We start from the raw sequence: 16,362 nt of genomic DNA, 5'->3' as shown, positions 1-16,362 counted from the left end.
TGCACCAGGAAGTAAGGAAGGCTCAAAAAACAAAAGGATGGAGGCATGTTAGAGGGACACAGGAAAGAGCTTCCGATGGCCAGAGTTGGAACGATTTGAACAATAAAATAAACGACCCTGTATAGGATTATAACGCAACCTAAGAAATGAATATACATGAGTCCATATTTAAAGAAATTGTTCAATAAGTGGAAAAGAGGCAAATCCTCTGTACAGAAGAATTCCAAATAAGATATGGAGATACTTCCCTTCCAAGAGGTAGAGTTCAACACCCCCCACTCCCCCACTCCCTGAGAGTAGGTCTTAGTGATTTGCCTCTAAAGAATAGAGTACGGGGGTGGGCGCCTGGGTGGCTCAGTCGGTTAAGTATCTGACTCTTGACTTCAGCTCCTGTCATGATCTCAGTTGGTGAGTTTGAGCCCTGCGTTGGGGCTCTGGGCTGTCACCTGCTTGGGATTCGTTCTCTCTCCCTATCTCTCTGCTTCTCCCCTGTTCATGATCTCTCTCTCTCTCTCTCTCAAAATAGATAAGTAAGTTTTAAACAAACAGGCATAAAGTATGGACAGGGGAAAATGGTAACTTTACAGTGGAGAAACCACTTTCTTGACCAAGTGGTGCAGGTTAACATCACCGGTGATGAGCCACTTGGGTATCACGTGCCCTCTGATGGGGTGTTGAGGAGGCGTGTACTTCCCCTGTGTGATGTTTCTTCCCCTAAACCCATCGCCCCAGTCGGATCATGAGAAACACACCAGACAAATCCACAACGAGGAACATTCTACATAATCAAGTTCATGATAAAGACTGGGAGACTGTCACAGAGCAGAGGAGACCCAGGAGACAAGACGACTGAATGCATACGAGATCCTAGATTCGGTCCTGGAAGAGAAAGAAGAAAAACTAAAATCTGGAGTTCGGTTACTGACAAGGCACTCGTCGGTTCCTCGTGGCACACGCCCCGTGGCGACGTAAGACCCTGACAACGGGGGACACTCAGGTGAGAGGCACCCAAGGACCTCGGCACTGTCTTTGCCGCTTTTCTGTAAATCTGAAACTGGTCCAGAATAAAAACGTTTATTGAAAAAGAAAGCAGCCCTGGGAGTCTCCCGTAGACCAGAGCCTGTGTGCCGTCTCGCCACCGGCCGTGCGTGAGAGGTGCGCAAGCAGAGCTCATAAAATGGAAACACGACTTCGGTATATGTATGGAAGTTACACAGAACAATTCTTACCCCCTCACCTGCAAAGCGTTCACCGTTTTCCCTTCTGTTCTATTTTGAAAAGCAGCGCTGTTCACAACCGACCACACTGATTTCAAAAACCTGCAATCTATATATATTTCTCTTTCAACAGCAAGATTAGGTTTACTGTGTACATGTATGTGGTGCTGATGCAGGGACCTCAAACATTTTGTTTTCTTCTGACCGTGAAAGGTCAGCTCTTGACGTAGGAAACAAACGTTTCATTAAAGCCCTTAATTAAATGGATATCTGTCAGGTGTTACACAGCCACCAGATTATGTTCATGGAGACCATACAGTAACATAGAAAAACACGTATTCTTTCTGCAAGTACTGATCACCTACCGTGTCTCTGATGCTGATCTGGACACGAGGGAGAAAGTAAGTGCTCGGCAAAAGAGACACAGTCCTTCTGTCGCGGAACCAGAACATCCAGTGGAAGACATATGACAAATAATCACACAGCATAAGCTGTGATCTGTGTGAATAAAAGAGTCCTAATTTAGGTTGAGAAGCGTGGGTAGGAATGGCCTCTTTGGAGGGGCACTGACCAGGGATGGCGTGGGAGCAAGAGGTCCCAGGCAGAGGAGCGTCAAAGGCGCTGAGGTGGACAAGACCCAGGAAGTTCCCCGGAGCCGCAAGGTCAGCGAGGTTAGGATGGTGTGAGTTTCATGAGGCACGAGGTGAGCCGGGAGACGAGCACCAGGCACAGAGGCCTGGCTAAGGATTTGGGATTTGCCCAAATGCACTGGCAGGTGGGGAATGCTAGGATCCGGTTTACATTTGTTTTCTTTAATTTTCTTTAAATGTTTACTTAGTTTTGAGAGACAGAGTGTGAGCAGGGGAGGGGCAGAGAGAGAGAGGGAGACACAGAATCCAAAGCAGGGTCCAGGCTCCGAACTGTCAGCACAGAGCCCGATGTGGGGCTCGAACTCACACACCGTGAGATCATGACCTGAGCCGAAGTCGGACACTCAACCGACTGAGTCACCCAGGCGCCCCTGGTGTATATTATTTTAAAAATCACTCTGGTTACTGGGAGGAGAGATAAGAAGGGGGCAAGAGTAAAAATACGGAGACTGGTTAAGAGGCTCTCACACAAAGCCCAGACAAAAGGTCAGGGCAGAGGTGAAGGAAGGTGAGTTACAGATCAGACATGTATTTGGAGGTAGGCTCAGGAGGACTTGGTGAGGGACTGGGTGTAGATTTTGATATAAAGTTAAGTACAGTAATCTATGTTCCCACACTCACTGTGTTGGGACTCTGGTTAGGCGAAAGCTATTTGTGTGTATGGAGAAGGCCTGGAGGTACAGAAAATGAAAAGTCTGGTTCACGGGGCAGCAGAAGGAATATGGGGTAAAAACACAACATCAGAGTCAGACAGACCCGGGCTGCGTCCCGGCTCTGTCTCTGACCATCTCTGTGCTGGTGGGCAAGCTCCAACCTCTCTGTTGACTCCCTTGTAAGGGTAGATCTTAGCTTGCTCCCTGAATCTTCAGAATCAAGTCTTTTGAAAGCTTAAATGAGATACTACATGTAAAGTGCTTAGCTCAGCCCCTGGAATAGTACCTTCTTAATACATTGTAAGTACCATTATATTGACTGGCTATCATGGTGGAACCGGGGAGAAATTTTCATTCTTTATTGTCACTGAATTAATACTGCTATCATGCTATTTATATAGTCAACACACTAAAATTTAGAATTGGTTTGGGGATTCTGAAACTGTATGGAAACAGCTCACGCATTTCCTGCCCAGTAACACTTTGCAACCCTGTGTCCCAAACTCCCCATAGCTTCAGGATTCTTCTGCAGGGCACCTGAGGGTCAGAGAAGACTACAGGCTATCTCTTTAAGATGACACCAGATGGACGTGGGACCACCGGGCCCAAACCCTTGTTTCCAGTCGAGCCGAGGACCCGCCCTTAGGAAGGCGAGCTGGAACTGATTGCCAGCAGTCCCATCCAGGGCCTTCCTAAGTCTGTCCGTCCTAGCTGCTGCTGGGGATTCTGAAAGCATTCATTCAATCACTGAACCTTAACTGAGCACCTATTCCAAGCCAGGCTGTGTCCTCAGACAACCTAATAAGCAAACTATAGTGTAACCGAGGTATAAATAAAGTTCATGAAATACGGACTTTGCCTGGCTTCGGCTTCAAAAGAGAGACATCACAGCTGGATCTTAAAGGATGCATGGGAGAGAAGGCCAGTTCCTGCAAATAGACCAGCACAAGAGCGTGACTCACATGGGGAATGACAGCAATGTCCATGTGGTTGGCTCAGTAGTGTGTGGTAGGAAGTGGCCAGGCATGAGAGGGAGGTTGGGACCACACTGGGGAAGATCTTAGGGACACATTAAGGAGTTTGAACTTGATTCTGAAGGCCGCGGGAAGCAAATCCAAGTTTTGAAGCATGATCAGATTAGCATCTTAGATGCTCTGGCAGCAGTGGGGAGAATGGGCTAGAGAAGCAGAGATTAAGGGCAGAATTTTGTTAGGATCCAAGTTGGGCGGGTTCAGCCGAGGCTGGGGAAGGAGGGGAGGTGTGTGTATCAGCCTCCAGTAAGGGATAGGAGCCCGAAACAAGAGACCACAGAGCGCTTGCGGGTCTGGGCGGAGGGCCGGTCATCCAACAGCCCAACAGCCTTGAGGAGAGGCCGGACCTCCCTGGCTGCCTCCCAGCAGAGTTCAGCCACGAGAGGCACAGCTGGAAATGACCCGCTGGGCAGCCCAGCCAGCTGCAAGCGCCCCAGGGCTGTCCAGGCTGTGCTGCCTCGCTGCCAGGAGCCAGCACCCTGTCACCTTACTGTCCTTTGGGATGAATCCGCAAGTGAGTCTCCCCGTAAGAGTGATCTTCAAAAAAAAAGAAGAGAGTGGCCTTCAAGGGCGGGATCCCTCCCGGGTCTTCCTTGCTCTGACTGTGCTCTGTTCTTAGATAAGCTCTCTTCCCAGCTCTGGTCCCACATGCATATATAGCAAGAAATTAGTAAATTCCCCAACAATTCAAGCCATAGTCCCAGAATTGAGCTGCAAAAATTAAAAAAAAAAAAAAAAAAAAAAAAAGAATGGAAATATATGTTGCAAACTGGTCGTTCTCAACCTTGCCGGAAGATTAAAATCACCTAGAGAGCCTTGACAAAAGGACAACGCCAGTGCCCCACCTCCAGAGAGGATGATTTAATCGCCCTGGGTGGTGCCCAGGCATCGGTAATCCTGTCAACTCCCCAGGTGATCCCACCGTGCAGCCAAGGCTGGGAACCACTGCTCTGAGCCTCAGGTGCCCAAAGAGGGTGTAGATACGTGGCACACAGAGCCCCGGGGTGCAGGAACTGGGTCACTGGTTGGGCTTCCTTGAGACTTAGGGCTCCGGAGGGGAACTAAGAAACCCAAGGAGTTTGTGGGGCTCAGCGCCTGCTCTGAGCACAGAACAGAAGGAATGAATCCCGAAGCCCGCAGCTGCCCCGTGGAGCCCCTGACAGCCTGACAGGCGCCCATTTGTACGTCCAGGAGAGCTGGGGTGGGCAGGCTCAGGCAGGTGGGGCCAGCCTTCAGAACCGACTCAACAAGACAGGGTGAGTTGAGAAGGTTTCTAACTGGAGACATCATGCAGATGACGATGGCTCTTGAGGGCACATGGAAGCCCGGAGGGAGGCGGGCAGCAGAGAGGAGAGAGGGTCGGGGCAATTTTGGACCCGCTGAGAAGCAGGATGCTGCAGGCAGGGAGCAAGGAAGGGGGACTCGAGAGCCGAACCCAGAGGACCCCAGGAGGAGCACACTGAGCCGGTGGGGCAGAGCTGGGGCTGAGGACGGACGGCAGGTGGCATCACCAAGGGAGGGAGGGGAGCCTGGAGGCTGAAAAGAGTGGCCCTGAGCACCCAGGGGCCACCTGTTCTAGATGTGGACCGACCCCCCCCCCACCTTTAGCTTGATTTAGCTGAGTCTAGTATCTTAAAATTCTTTTGTGGGGGGCACCTGGCTGGCTCCGTTGGTGAAGCGTCCAGCTCTTGGTTGGGCTCAGGTCATGATCTCGTGATTTCAGCCCCGTGTTGGGCTCTGTGCTGCCAGCGCGGAGCCTGCTTGGGATTCTCCCTCTTTCTCTCCCTGCTCCTTCCCCACTCACGCTTGCTGGCACTCGCTCTCTCAAATAAACAAATAAACTTAAAAAAAAAAAAAAAAACCTTTTGGGGTGCCTGGGCGGCTCAGTTGGTTAAGCATCTGACTTCAGTTCAGGTCATGATCTCACGGTTCGCGGGTTCGAGCCCTGTTCTGTGCCGGCAGCTCAGAGCCTGGAGCTGCTTCAGATTCTGTGTCTCCCTCTCTCTCTGCCCCTCCACTGCTTGCATTCTCTCTTACTCTCTCTCAAAAATAGATAAACCTTAAAAAAAAACAAATATCTTCAGTTTTTTTTAAAAAGAAACGCTTTAGTAGAAAATGAAGAACAAAACAAAAACAAACAAAAAGCAAAATCCTACAAAATAGAAACGAGTGAGTTTTCAATCCATTTCAGTGTGGCAAATAGACACCGAACGCCTACTACACGCCAGACTAGCCGCAGATGGCTCGGCTGGCATGGCAGCTTATCAGACACCCAGCCCCACTCCTAGTCCCCCCCCACCCCAGCCCCCTCGGGGAGGCCACAGCAGCCCTGGGTCCCAGCACCTCTGCCTCCAATAAAGCTCGGCTCACCCACCGGTTGTTCTAAGTGAGGCCCCCCTGCAAATCCGGGGTCCTCCTGGCAAGTAACACTGTTCCTGAAAGCCACCTGTTTCTCATCAGCTGCCCGGCGGGTTTTGGCTCTGGGTTCCAGAAAGCCCTCGCCTGGGCTGGGCTCCCCAGCGGGAGCTGGCTTCTACGCCAGGCCCCACCTCCGGCTCTTTCCCATGCGGCTCAGGGCAGAGAAGTATGAGCCGGCAGTTGGTGCAGAAATGAGTGAGAACCCCTCTTCCGGCCATTTCTAACCATCTCTCCAACAGCTCGGCCCCCGGGGGGAGGGGGAGGTCCCAGCGTTTCCTTCCCCTAAGTCAGCACTGTAATACCAAAGAGTTAGCAGAAAATCCCTTCCAATCAAGACCATGCCTCTCTACCCACTAGAAGCAAGAAGTGTCAGGGTCATTCCTCACTCTGTCACTCACCAAAAACATCCCTCACCCAGCCTGGGGGGGGGGGGGGGCGGGGTGGTGTGCGGGCTGCCTCCTCACAGACGCTCCCCTTTAAAAGTTTGCCTTGGGGCGCCTGGGTGGCGCAGTCGGTTAAGTGTCCGACTTCAGCCAGGTCACGATCTCGCGGTCCGTGAGTTCGAGCCCCGCGTCAGGCTCTGGGCTGATGGCTCGGAGCCTGGAGCCTGTTTCCGATTCTGTGTCTCCCTCTCTCTCTGCCCCTCCCCCGTTCAGCTCTGTCTCTCTCTGTCCCAAAAATAAATTTAAAAAAAAAAAAAAAAAAAAAACGTTGAAAAAAAAAAATAAATAAAAGTTTGCCTTCTATTCCCTGTGACCTCTTTCACCTGTGCTGTCCCCCAGGATCGTGATTCTATCCCTCCTTCAAAACCAGCACGAAAGCTGCCTGAGTGTTTGGCTTTCTTCACTCAAGTATCCCTTTAAATCCACTTCTGTACATTTGCTGGCTTATTGCTTTGTAAATGCCTTTTTTGGTGGCTCTTGGGTATATTGTCCCTTGAACAGGTTGGGGCTTTTTTTTTTCTTCCCGAATTGTGGCCAAATATATGTAACATAACATCTGTTTTAATCACGTTTAGGTGTACAGCTTCGGTGAAATTAAGTACATCCACAAGGTCGTACGACCATCACCGCTAACCATCTCTAGAACTTTTTTGTTACTCCAAATCCAAACAAGTTTTTCGATGCCCGGCGAGTAGGGACATGTTTAATTGACTTATTCCTCGTTCTACATATAATATGTGATCTATAAATACTCTTGGCTAACTAGAACAGACAAGAGGTTTAATATAAAAGGCCCCAAACAGGCACCAATAGCTTATCAAGCCATCTTTTCTAAAAAATTGTTTAATGTTTTATTTATTCTTGTGAGAGAGAGACAGAGCACGAGCAGAGGAGGGGCAGAGAGAGAGGGAGACACAGAATCCGAAGCAGGCTCCGGGCTCTGAGCTGTCAGCACGAAGCCCGATGCAGGGCTTGAACTCACGAACTGTGGGATCATGACCTGAGCTGAAGTCACGTGCTTGACTGACTGAGCCACCCAGGTGCCCCAAACCACCTCTTCTAAAATTACTTCTTGGGGCACCTGGATGGCTCAGTCGATTAAGTGTCCGACTCTCGTTTCAACTCAGGTCACGGTCTCGAGGTCTGTGAGTTTGAGTCCCACATTGGGCTCTGAGCTAACAGCATGGAGCCTGCTTGGGATTCTCTGTCCCCACCCCCCCCCCCCCACCTCTCTGCCCCTCCCCGGCTTGCTCTCTCTCTCATAAATAAATTTAAAAAAAATTTTAATAAATATGGGGCGCCTGGGTGGTTCAGTCGGTTAAGCATCCAACTTCAGCCCAGGTCATGATCTTGCAGTTTGTGAGTTCGAGCCCCACGTCGGGCTCTGTGCTGACAGCTGGGAGCCTGGAGCCTGCTTGGGATTCTGGGTCTCCTCCTCTCTCTGCCCCTCCCCTGCTCATGCTCTGTCTCTCTCTGTCTCTCAATAATAAATAAACGTTAAAAAAAATTTTTTTTTTAATTTTAATAAGTAAAATTACTTCTTACTAAGACAAGAAGGGGAAGACAGACTCCCAAAGAGGTAGAAAACATATAGAAGTTTATTCTAGATGAGTCCCTACATTAAGCTATGACCTGGCCCTGGCCAACGGTCTATGTGTCCAAGACCTCCGAAGAAGATGAGGAGGAGGAGGAAAGACCCTGTCCTCTCTTCTGAGACAGCCAACAAAAGCACCTGGAGGGATGGACAAGCCCATTATTCCTGAGACTCCTTGAACAAAGAAAAGAGTGTTTCCCCAAACTTGGCTCATCACAGAGATCACTCAGAGCATCCATTAAAGAGATCGAATCAGTACTTCTGGGGTGGGGTCTGGGAATCTGCATATTTAATAGCGCCTGGCATGATTCTTATGAAAGACAAATTTGGGAAGAATGAACTAGAATATTCCATCAGCAAGGTGGGGCCAGCCTAGCCGCCTGGGGCTGTGAAGGTAAAGGCTCCCAGCCAGACTTACTTTATGCTCCCAAGAGCTATTCAGAGCTGTAGGCTGCTTTCCAGAACCTTCCCAGGGCTGCTAGTCCCCAAGACTCCCGTGGGCCTGGTGCTTCTAAACGCTCGGGCCTTCCTCTTCCGACATCCTACACGCAGGGCCCATACGCCACCTCTCATTTCTTCCTCTGTGCCGAGGCCTTGCACGATCCCGAGTTCTGGCAGCTCCGTCCTCTGGCTTGGTTCCCCATAGTTGAGGGAGGACAATGAGACCTAGTCCTAATTTAGAACAAAAGAGCCAGGTGGTCATGGCCAGGTGTTAATTAGGGACTGACTATAGACAGCTGGTGACATCACAGTCCACCTTTAGCTCCAGCTGGGTCATCGCATGGAAAGAAGTCGGAAAGCTCGTATCTACCAAATCTGAGGTCAGTGTTTACAGAGGGAGACATTGGACACCAACCATATCGTCACAGCTGAAATTTCACCTCGGGGCCCTCCCGACACACGCCCGCCGGACCAAGCCTGGGAGGCTCCTTCACACTGGAGTGGCTCCGGTGGGCCTCCTGGCCCACGAGCATCACAGAGACAGGACCACCCTCTCCCACAACCACTCCTGGGTACAGTGAGTCAGAGCGGGTTAGAGCACAACAGGCTAGAAATTCAGAGGTGTCTTCCTGTTAATGAAGCCCAGAAGGTTTTGTTTTCATTACGACAAATTTTCCCTCTCTCTGCCCCTCTGCTACCCACTCATAAATGAATACATGTTAAAAAAATGTAAACAAAGAAGTTACAAGGAAGCTATTTCAGAAATTTTGTGTTTATCTTCACTCCAGAAAGTTTACACAAAGCAGCGTTTCGGTGTTTCCGTGGAACGTCAACAGGTGTGATGCAGGAGAAGTTTCCGTTCTCCACAGGTTTGGACTAAACTGAGTGAAATAGATTTCTTTACTAGTCCTTTTTTTTTTTTTTTTTTTTTTTAAGGAAGCTTTAATATGTCAGTATAGACAGGAAACTCCCAAGACATAAATGCAATGGACTGTATTTTCTAAATAAAATTGATTTATTAACAATGAAACCTTAAGTAAGTTTTGCAGAGGCCACGTTTTGGCAAATACTGAAATAGAGGATGCTATTACCCAGGGCCAAGGTGACTTATAAGAAATAAGCCCTTGCTATTTTGTTCGCTCTCTGGTGAATATCTCCTCCCTCTGTCGCATCCCTCTCTGTAACCACAAAATTCACTTCTTGGGGTCAAGCAATAGAGCACAGTACAGTGAGTGGGCTGGCTGGGGTCTTACCTGGGCTTCCCCACTTACCAGCCTTAGGCGTGTTAACTAACTTCCTAATGCCTCAACTTTGCCGTCTGTAAAAGGGGCAGCACTGGTTCTTGAAGGTAGTGGCGAGGAACAGACAAAGCCTGAGCTATTACTGTCAAGCCACAGAGCCAGTCTCCTGAGGGGAGATCCTCTTGCCCACTTCTGGGCTCAATGGTCCCGCAGATAAACTAGTGGTCACTTTGGAAGGGGCGGCACACCAGGACGGAGGGGCAAACGCAAGGGTGAGAATTAACTGAAGAGGAGTTGTAGCTAAAAACCCAGAGCATCTGAGACGCAATACAGAGGTACAGGCCAGGACCACAGGGCCTGGGATGGGAGGGGAAGGATCCCTAAAACATGCAAAAAGAGGAAAAGAATCAAGTCAACCTTGAGACAGGGCGTATAGAAATACGTACTTACACGGGTCAATACATGCATTATAAACACACACAAAAAAGAGAAAAAACATAGAGGAGAAAAAAGAAAAGTGTCAAACCTCAAAATGTCTTTTAGGACGGCACAGCTGTACCCATCACCCTGCTCTTAGGAGGCTGATGACCTGGACAGCTCTCTGGCCACACAGGGGGGTGAAGGTCACTGAGGAGTCACAGGAGGACAGGGCCATCCAGAGTGGCACTAAGCAAAGACAGGGAAATATGGAGATAGAGCAGCTCGCCCCCAACCGGGCCCTTACCCACAATTCACTTGCCCCCCCCCCCTTACCCACAACTCACTTGCCCCCCTTCTCCAACCCCAGTCCTTACCCACAATTCACTTGCCATCCCCCCCCACCTCGGCCCTTACCCACAATTCACTTGCCACCACCACCCCTCCCTCCCCGCCGCCCTTACCAACAATTCATTTGCCCCCCCTTCCAACCCTGGCCCTTACCCACAATTCACTTGCCCCCCCCACCCCCCCACCCCGCCCCCCCCCACCCCCCCCCACCCCGCCGCCCTTACCCACAATTCATTTGACCCCCTTCCAACCCCTGCCCTTACCCACAATTCACTTGCTCCCCCAACCCCGGCCCTTACCCACAATTCACTTGCTGTGGGTTCAGTCACCTACAGCCGACGCGGGTTTCCCGGCGCGGATGGTCGTCCTCCTGACGCCTCCTCAGAGGGTCACTCGCAGCCTAACGCCACGTTAGTCACGTGCCCGCTCCAGTGCCCTCATGTCACCTCCTCACGTGGCGCTTTATCACCTCACATCCTCCCAGGAGGAAGCACACGACAGAGAGAGGGCACAGTCACATAACCTGTGTTTCAGTCCTGTCGCAATCACTCTGTTTTACCGTGAGTTACCGCTTTCACCTCCTGCGGGGCCCGGTGTATACATTAGGCGTTAGCAGAAAGCACACGGTATATATGGGTTCTTGCTTTCAGTGTCCGCTGGGGGCTGGAAACCCCCCAGATGAGGAGCGGGGCGGCCGCTGTATAATAACCGAGAGGGAGACTGGAGAGGTCTTGCTGGTGAGTTCCAGCACTACGCTGGGGCTCTCAAATTAGCCTTTCTTTTTCTTTCTTTCTTTCTTTTTTTTTTAATTGATTTGTTTTGAGAGAGAGGGAGGGAGAGAGAATCCCAAGCAGTTTCTGCACCATTAGTGCAGAGCCTGATGCGGGGCTCGAACTCACGAAACCGTGAGATCAAAACTGGAGTTGAAACCAAGAGTCGGACGCTTAACCCACTGAGCCGCCCAGGCACCCCTCAAATTAGGATTTCAGTCACCCCACTGGCGTTGCAGGACGGACAGCCACTGCGGCACAGTGACGTGGGCCACGCAGGCACACCGGTTCCTCAGCAACCCTCCAGAAAACATCTGAGCGGGAATAGCATCCTGTGCGACTTCAGAGAAGAAACTTGGACTTCCTCAAACCTCATTATGGCTGAGAATGAGCTCACCAGGTCGGTCCTGGCAAAAGCAGCTTGGTCTCTCTAAAACCACGCAACGCAAGGAGGCAACTCTAGAAAGGATACTTGTGAGGCAATCTGGGAAATTTCAACACTGCCCTTTGATGATACTAAGGAATAGCCTGATTTTTTAGACATGCTGATGTGTTGTAAGTAAGTTTTTGAGAAGGAATCCTTGGCTGTTAGAGATGCCAACAGCTACAACCGGCTTCAAACAATCTAGGGATGCAGAGAAGAGGGTCAGTGTAGACATAGAGTTGGACTGGCCATGACTTGCTAATTGCTCAAGCTGGGGGGTGAGTGGGGCTCATTCCACCGTTCTGCTTTGGTACGTGTTTGGAATTTCTCGTTAAAACCTCCGCAAAGCCGGGGCACCCGGCTGGCTCAGCAGGTGGAGCTTGAGACTCCCGATCTTGGGTCGTGGGTTTGAGCCCAAATTTGGGGTAGAGATTGCTTAAAAAACCTTTTTTAAGCCGGGGTGCCCGGGGGGCTCAGTCGGTTGAGCGTCCGACTTCGGCTCAGATCATGATCTCGCCGTCTGTGAGTTCGAGCCCCGCGTTGGGCTCTGTGCTGACAGTTCGGAGCCTGGATCCTGCCTCGGATTCTGTGTCTCCCTCTCTCTCCGCCCCTCCCCCACTCATGCTCTGTCTCTCTCACTCTCAAAAATGAATAAATGTTAAAAAAAAATTTTTTTTTTACTTTTTTAAGGGGCGCCTGGGTGGCTCAGACAGTTGAGCATCCAACTCTTGATTTTGGCTCAGATCATGATCTCACGATCCGTGAGATCAAGCCCCATGTTGGGCTCTATGCTGACAGTGTGGAGCCTGCTTGCTCTCTCTCTCTCTCTCTCTCTCAAAATAAATAAATAAACATTAAAAAAATAAAACTGCATGGGCACCTGGGTGGCTCAGTCAGTTAAGCATCAGACTTCGGCTCAGGTCATGATCTCAGGGTTCATGAGTTTGAGCCCCTCATGGAGCTGCCTGCTTCACATCTGCTGTGTCCCTCTCTCCCTCTGCCCCTCCCCCACTTGCATGGCACTCTCTTTCTCTCTTAAAAGCAAATAAACATTAAAAAAAAAAAACGGCTGAGACAGCTCATTACACAGAGAGGTCATCTAATGTAAGTCTGTAAATATAAAAGACATTTTATTCATTCATTCACTCATTCAAAAATATAATTACATATAATATGTATAATTATATATCTATAAGTATGGTAAAATTCATTTAATGTAAAATTCACCATTTTAACCATTTTATAGTATGCATTATGTCAATTATAGCTCAAAAAAAAAAAAAAAAAGTGTAGGGGCCCCTGGGTGGCTCAGTTGGTTGAGCAACTGACTGACTCTTGATTTCAGCTCAGGTCATGATCCCAGGGTGCTGGGATCAAGCCCCACATTGGGCTCTGCACTAACAGCTCAGAGACTGCTTGGGATTCTCTCTCTCTCCCTCTCTTTCTGCCGCTCACCTGCTCACACTGTCTCTGTCTCTGTCTCTCTCTCTCTCAGAATAAATACACTTAAAAAAATAAAATTCAGAAAGTACACAAGAGTTTGCAGTGAAAAGCTTCCCTTCGACCTCTCTGCCCCAGTGGCACACAGCTTCCTCTCCAGAGGCATCTGTTTCCCACACAGCCTTCCAGAGGTTAAACCTCCCCTCCCCCCTGGTTCACCAGAATGGTACCATTTTGTACACACCGCTTTGCAGCTGGCCTTTCCCCCATCACTTACCTTGGGTTCATTCTGTAACAGAACACAAACAGCTCCTTCCCCTTTTCCCAGCTGCATAGTACTCCCCACGGTCAGGCTGCTTCGCACCCTGTGGTAAGTGCTTCGGGGTTCTGGAAACTCTTTTCCCAGCCAGCTCAGAGTCTAAAAAGCACTTTCTTTTGATAAGGGGGCAACAAAGACAAACCAGAGGCTTCTGCCTCGAGGCCGACCATCCTCGGAGCTATCTTCGCAGACGGGCCCTCGGAAGGGCAAAGGCAGCTAACCTGGAGGGTTCTCCAGGGGATCTGCCAGGTGTTGCTGGTGAAGGTGGCAGGGAATTGCTGGCCATCTTAGCCTCTAGGACATAATTGATCATGTCACCTGTGTCCTCCCTTCTTTCCCGATTAGAAAAGAAAGGACTTCTTGGGGAAATTGAGAAGTGCATGCAGAAGCAGAAATGTACCCAGAGTTGTTTGTAAGCATTTAAAAAATGTTTTGTTAATGCTTATTTTTGAGACAGAGAGAAACAGAGCATGAACGGGGGAGGGTCAGAGAGAGAGGGAGACACAGAATCTGAAGCAGGCTCCAGGCTCCGAGCTGTCGGCCCAGAGCCCGACGCGGGGCTTGAACTCACAGATGGTGAGGTCATGACCTGAGCTGAAGTCGGAAGCTCAACCGACTGAGCCACCCAGGCGCCCCTGTAAGCATTTTTAATAGCTGCTTAAAACTGAGTTGTACTGGGAGGTGCCTGGGTGGCTCAGTCAGTTGGGTGTCCAATGCTGATTACAGCCCAGGTCGTGGTCTTGAGGTACGTGGGATGGGGCCCCACATTGGGCTCTATGCTGAGAGCACAGAGCCTGCTTGGGATTCTCTCTCTCTCTTTCTCTGCCCCTGTCTCACTTGCGCTCTCTCTCTCTCTCTGTCTCTCTCAAATAAATAAACTTAATAAAAAACTGAATTGCATTGGGGTGCCTGGGTGGCTCAGTCATTTAAGCATCCAACTCTTGATTTTGGCTCAGGTCACGATCTCATGGTTCGTAGGTCTGAGCCCCACATCAGGCTCTACACTGAGCTGAGGCTGGTTGAGATTCTCTCCTTTCTTGGCTCTCTGCCCCTCCCCCACTCATCCTCTCTCCCCCCCCCAAAAATAAATAAACTTTAAAACTGTATTGCATTGAAACACTGTAACTTACTAACTTATCTCTGCTTTCACTTCTGCATCTTAGAGATCCAGGAACTAAAGCCACATCAGATGTTTAAGGAGCTAGAGAAACATCTAAGTCCATGCACCAAATGAGACAGGTAAGACACTTGGCACCAGGTATGAATATTTGAAAAATTATCTCTACGAAACAGAAACCGTATTAATGAATAATCTCGGGGATGAAGAGAAGACCAGTGGCTGATAATGAAGGCTTCGGGGATTCCAACAGTTACTGGATAGTAAGCTAAGAACCCTGCATATTAAATAGAGGAACATTTATTTAAATAGAATAGAAGCCCTGTCTCCTCAGTAACTACAGGAGACGCCTGCCAACCTAGGCACTAAACGTTTGCCGGGTTGGACGGAGCGCGCGGCCGGAGGGAGAGGCACCTGGGATGCGGGAAGAGAATTCGTGGACGGCATACGTGTTGGGGCAGGGGCTGCAGCGCGCAGGTGGTACTGGAATCCACAGGAACAGTCACAACTCGTGCGAAGAGTGTGGAGGATGAGGAGAGGTCAAGGGCAGAGTCCTGGGCACGCTGGCGGCCGAGAGCGTGGGGAGTGTCACGGTAGCCCGAGGCTCTGAGCACGGCCTCGTCAACAACCCCACCCCAGAAACTCTTCCTGCCCGACCCGGGGTGGACAGCGCTGGCAGGAGGGCTTGGGGACCTTTAGGGATGTCTGGATCAGCAGGGGACTTGGGAGGGGAGAGCAGGGGAGAAGGGTTTTAGGGCCTAAAAAGAGGTCCCTATCACCAGGGACCTGAAAAATGCACAGAACTCTTCCTTCCCTAACAATACAGTTTCCCCTGAAAATGGACCTAATAATAGGCCTCACACTACTACCACGGCTAAATTGGACTCCACTGACTCACAAGTCTTTTTATGTCTTCAGTTCCGATCCCTGCTTCCCATACAACTCGGTAAATGACAACACCGTTGTTCTTTCCCCGAAGAATCTATTTCAGGGATGGGCAGTGGATGGTCTCCGGCTGTGTGCTATTATTACCTGCGGCGTAGCGGGGCCTTTTATAGCATTCGTTTCAAACATAAAGGAAAAGGGGAAATGCAAAATGAAGTGGAGTGCTGTCTTGCAAGGCAAATCTCCTGAGATGAATGTCTTTCTCCCGAAGTCCCCGGTGTCGGGGAAACACCGGACGAGACGGCCACTCCATAAATCTTGCCGCACGGTGTTTGCGCGCATCCTCGTGGGTTAGGAGCAGCATTCGACCGAGAGAGTCTGTTGAGTGAAACATCACCAGCTCCCGTTTGACCAAAAATGGCTACAGATAAACAAGTCTCATCCCTGGCAGGATGCGGCTCCGTCTGGCAAATGTTTATCAAGCGCCAGCTGTGTTCCAGGGATGCAGAGGCGGAGAGCCACGGTCCGTGGCCCCTGGTAGCCCCCGGGGTACGCCGGGAAAGGACACTCTGGGTCATCGATGGGAAGGAGGCAGTGCCTTCGCAAAGAACGTGTATTGTTCACTGTCAGTTAATAAACTAGCATCTGGTTTACTCAGAAACCGGTGTGGGGGTGTGCTAGCTTACACAGCTTGGTTGGCAGAAGCCAATACTCAATAGCAAGCAACTCTGATCTCTGGATGTTTTCAGCTGAGGCCTGGATCGTGCCGCAGGTGCAGGTCATTAAAAATCCCTGGGGTGGGGGGAGGGGCAGGAGGGGCAGGTAGAAGAGGCTCAGGGTCTCCTTCCTGCCGGCAGGGTGCTTGGTGCTTGGTGCTAACACTGTTATTCCCTTAGTCCTGAACCAGGTGAGGGAACGGGTGGTGGCCAAGGGCAGGGGATGGAGGGAGTG

At 50.3% G+C, this 16,362-nt stretch overlaps 2 long non-coding RNA genes across 5 annotated transcripts; one reads left to right on the top strand and one right to left on the bottom strand.

The window, feature by feature from the left end:
- Positions 1-791: 791 nt before the first annotated feature.
- On the bottom strand, positions 792-12,457 carry LOC131515958 (uncharacterized). Of its 3 annotated transcripts, none has more exons than XR_009263767.1 (4): positions 10,756-12,457; positions 10,215-10,354; positions 8,425-8,678; positions 792-879 (listed from the first exon to the last, which is right to left on the bottom strand). It is a non-coding gene; the product is annotated as an uncharacterized LOC131515958 (long non-coding RNA). The 3 variants fall into 3 exon arrangements; XR_009263769.1 differs by having other exon boundaries at positions 9,719-10,354; positions 10,756-10,884; XR_009263768.1 differs by lacking the exon at positions 792-879 and adding an exon at positions 7,719-7,889.
- LOC131515959 (uncharacterized) lies at positions 10,901-16,072 on the top strand. Of its 2 annotated transcripts, XR_009263771.1 has the most exons (3): positions 10,901-11,016; positions 14,573-14,648; positions 15,683-16,072. It is a non-coding gene; the product is annotated as an uncharacterized LOC131515959 (long non-coding RNA). The 2 variants fall into 2 exon arrangements; XR_009263770.1 differs by lacking the exon at positions 15,683-16,072 and having other exon boundaries at positions 14,573-15,107.
- Positions 16,073-16,362: the final 290 nt, after the last annotated feature.

The sequence above is a fragment of the Neofelis nebulosa genome, chromosome 7 (assembly GCF_028018385.1).
Source record: "Neofelis nebulosa isolate mNeoNeb1 chromosome 7, mNeoNeb1.pri, whole genome shotgun sequence".
In the NCBI taxonomy this organism is placed as follows: domain Eukaryota; kingdom Metazoa; phylum Chordata; class Mammalia; order Carnivora; family Felidae; genus Neofelis; species Neofelis nebulosa.
This window is presented reverse-complemented; position numbering and strand designations above follow the sequence as displayed.